This window comes from Aegilops tauschii, chromosome 6 (genome assembly GCF_002575655.3).
Source record: "Aegilops tauschii subsp. strangulata cultivar AL8/78 chromosome 6, Aet v6.0, whole genome shotgun sequence".
NCBI lineage: Eukaryota > Viridiplantae > Streptophyta > Magnoliopsida > Poales > Poaceae > Aegilops > Aegilops tauschii.
This window is the reverse complement of record NC_053040.3, coordinates 200598564-200602710: the sequence shown is the minus strand read 5'-3', so window position 1 is coordinate 200602710 and position 4147 is coordinate 200598564.

Here is a 4147-nt window from a genome sequence, read left to right as displayed (position 1 = left end):
TCTTGCCGCGGCGCGTTGTCGTCCTCGGCAAGGACCTTGCCGGGGGTCTGGTGGCCTTCCTCGGCAAGGATCTTGCCGAGGATCGTCGTCTTCTAATCCTCATCTGATCTTGAATATGTCTTCACAAAGATCTGCATGCCACCACAGAGGTACCTTCCCGAGCCCTGGCCCCACGTGGTCGATGGTGTTGGGGACCGTGGGCTCAAGGGTGGCTCGCTCTATTGGTGTGGGGCGAGCTGCCCCGGCAAGGGTCTTGCCAGGGGAACCTGCTTCGTCCCTCTGCTCTTTGTGGTCTTGGTCTTGGCGTTGCTCTTGTTATCTTGGGCTTCGGTCTTACCTTGGCTCACCTCCCCTGTTCTGCTTGGCGTGACCGTAGGCGCGGCTCCGACTGCCCGTGCACAGGTATAGGGGTACAAAAACGCACCCCTCTTTTTGTACACCGACAGGAGCCCCGGGCCTGGGCCACACATAAGCACGACACGTTGTTGGGCCAGGCCCAAAACGGTGCGCAGGCAGGCAGGGCGGTTTTTACCGTGGTAAGACTTTTCGCGCGTTGCGCTTCCCATGACCCGCGTGCGCAGCGTGGCGTGGAGGGGTGTGCGTGACGTGGGCGGCATGCGTGGTGCGGTTTCCACACGCATGCGTCATATCGCAGTAAAGAGGCGGCTCGCGCCTTCCCCATAAAAAGAGGGAGGCGTGGAGGCGCGGCTCATTTACTGAACGGGGCCGGGTCGCGGTCTTCAAGGCGTCCACTCCCCACGATCACGGGGTGGGGAGAGGTCGCTTCACCCATCCCCTCAGTTCTGCACGTCCGCCACGCGTCCTTCATGCGCCTGGGGTGGCAAGCGGTGGAGGCGGGAAACCGGGCCGTCGCTGGTTGGGGCAGCGGGTCGGTCCTGATTCCCTGCGCCTCCGGCGGTTGGATTGGTCGAGCGGGGAGGCCGAGCCCCGACCCCGCCCCTTTATAAAGAGGGGGAGGGGGATGGCGTCCCGCATTGTTATGTCATCTGCCTCCTCTTGCTTCTGCTTCTTCCTTTCACTCGCCATGGAGAAAGGGAATCCGGGTCCCTCGACGGTGGCGGCGAGGGTCGCCGCTCGATAGCGTGTCCCTCCTCCTCCTGAGCCCGTGGTGGTGGAACCGGCCGCGGGGGGAAGGGGGAGGGGGCAAGGCCATGGGCGAGGCCGGGGCAGAGGTCGCAGTGCTCGGGGAAGAGGAGGATGGGGCGGCGCCCCGGCTTTGCCCCCGCCAATGGTGCCTTTCCCAATGGAAGGCCATGTCGGAGATCAGCCCCGCGAGTTCTTCATTAGGCTGCGCCGGCCTCCGCGTCGCCGTCTCCGTCTTCCCGCCCCGTTTTCTCGGGAGATGGAGCGTGACCATCCCCAATCCCTCATATTGCACATGAGGGGTTGCGGGAATGGGGGCACGCGGGTCGACGTCGATTTCCCGGCTCCTCGGGTCATTTACCTCCGTCGTGGGTGGAAGACGTTCGCTCGCATCCACAGCCTGATGGCGGGGCTCGTCCTTTACTTCAAATTGATGGAGGACGGCCTGCTCTCCGTCAAGGTCTTCAGAGAGTTCGGGACTCGCCTGAAGTGCTGCGTGGAGAGCTCCTCCGATGGAGATTCTGATGATGGAAGCTCTTCCTCGAGCGAAAGTGATGAGGAGGACAGCGGGGGAGATGACGGGGATGAGTCCGACTAGGCGTCGGATGCCCCGCGCCTGGGCGGGTGCGGCAACAACAGCATCTACACCTGGCCGCTCCTCCGGCAGGGTTTTGCCGGGGGTGGGGCCAGCTCCTTGAACTTCTCGGGGCCGTCTCCTTGGGCGGCTGGCGTCGGGAGGCTGCGGAAGAGGAAGAGGGCGGGCGGCAAGGCCGTCAACTCGGAGTATGCGGGCACCGACGCCTTCGTCGCATACTGCCGGTCCTGCCGCCTCGTCTTCCAGCTCCTTTCCCGGCACCGTCATCACCGGCCTACCCGTGGGCGGCCACTGAGGTGTTCTCTTGGTGCTTTCTGCTGCTCGTAGCTCGCCTAGGCGCCCCTTTTGTCCTCTCGCCTCCTTGACCTGCCTCCTGAGGAGAGGGACAAGAAAGGAATCACGGGTACCTTATCTCTTTTTTAATCTGTAAGCCTTCGAGCCTTGTTAAATTTAAAGCTTGTAATCCCCTTTGTTCATGTTTTTCATTTTGTACGAACTGTACCTGTATGGGATGTTTTTAATGAAAAAGGGATGCTTGTCGGGTTTTTCGTTTGTGGGTAAATCCCGCGACAAGGAGCGAATCCTTGTTATTGTTTAAGATAAACGTTTTTTGCCCGGCAACAGGCCTTGCAGTCGCCCCACTCCACTCGACCGCTCCCGCGCTCTTGGCGGAGGCAGGGATGAAGTGGGCTTCAGGCTCCTTGTTCTACCCCCTTGCCGCCGCGGCTACAACCAAATCCGGACCCAGGAAATAATCCTTAGGTATAGGAAAAAGGGGAGCACGGCAGCCTAGAGGTAAAAACGAGGTTCCACATGCCCCAGTCCTGTTCCGAAATGCATGACAGAGGATAAAAGACTTATCTGGATCTGCAGCCCCCGGCAATCTCATCTTGTCGTGGTTGGATCCTTGTGCTTGCAGCCCCCGGCAACTCTGGTTTGCCGGGGTCGGGACGCCGGTCCGTTTTCTTTCTTCCAAGTAGCCCGGCAGAAGTGCTCATGTGCCCTGCGAATCAAAGGAGAACAGAAGAGAAACAGATAGACGCGCACTCGACCTCTAAGCTAGGGGTTAGTCGGTGCTGAGCACTATCAACCCTAACCAAGGAAGAGACTCGACCTAGCATGCATGCTATAACTTAGGGCGCCAGCGCTTCATTTCTTTATGCTCAGGGTCTGCGCCTGGCTTTGTACAAAGGGTTACATGCCTGCCGGCAAAGCTTGTACAAAAGGTGGCTTGCCGGGAGGCCCGGCAAGCCGCGCCTTATGGGTAAAACTTGTGAAGATGCTCGATGTTCCAGGAGTTGCTCACTGGGACGGCATCTTGGGTCTCCAGGCGGACTGCGCCGGGCCTGGTGACTCGTATTACCCGATAAGGGTCTTCCCACTTCGGTGTCAACTTGTTGGTATTCTTGGCCGACTGAACGCGCCGAAGAACAAGGTCGACTTCCTCAAAGCTTCGGGCATGAACCTTGCGGCTATGGTAGCAGCACAAGGCTTGCTGGTAGCGCGCTGCTCTCACAGCCGCCCAAAGACGATCTTCCTCAAGGAGCGTCGCGTCATCTTGACGCAACTGCTCTTGCTCAAGCTCATCATAAGCGAGCACTCGAGGTGACCCGTATATGAGTTCCGTGGGGAGAACTGCTTCTGCCCCTAGACCAGGGCAAAAGGTGTCTGGCTGGTGGCTCGATTTGGCGTCGTCCTGATCGACCAAAGAACCGTCGGCAATTCATCAATCCAGCGCCTTCCGCTCTTGCGCAGCTTGTCAAAAGTCTTTGTCCTTAGGCCTCGCAACACTTCAGCATTCGCCCTCTCCGCTTGGCCGTTGCTCCGTGGGTGTGCCACGGAAGCAAAACAGACCTTGCTGCCGAGGTCTTGAATGTATTGCATGAAGGTGCGGCTCGTGAACTGCGTGTCGTTGTCGGTGATGACTCTGTTTGGCACACCAAAACGGCAGACCAGTCCCTTGAAAAACTTGACAGCTGATTGAGCAGTCACCTTTCCCACTACTTCCACCTCCGGCCACTTTGTGAACTTGTCGATCGCAACGTACAAGTACTCAAAGCCCCCGACAGCGCGAGGGAAAGGGCCCAGTATGTCGAGCCCCCAGACCGAGAATGGCCAGGAGAGAGTGATTGTTTGAAGGGCTTGGGATGGTTGATGAAGCTTCTTTGAATGGAACTGACACGCTTCACACTTGGTTACTAGTGCCGTTGCATCGTGGAGGGTGGTGGGCCAGAAGAAACCTTGCCGGAACGCCTTCCCGGCAAGGGCCCTCGACCCTATGTGGGAGCCACATATGCCTCCATGTATCTCCGCCAACAGCTCCAGTCCTTCCTCCCGGGGGATGCACTTCAATTTCACACCGTTTGGCCTTCTCCTGTACAGGATGTCATCGACGAACTGGTACAGGACGGACCGACGGGCTACTTTTTCCGCTTCTTCCTGCTCCTC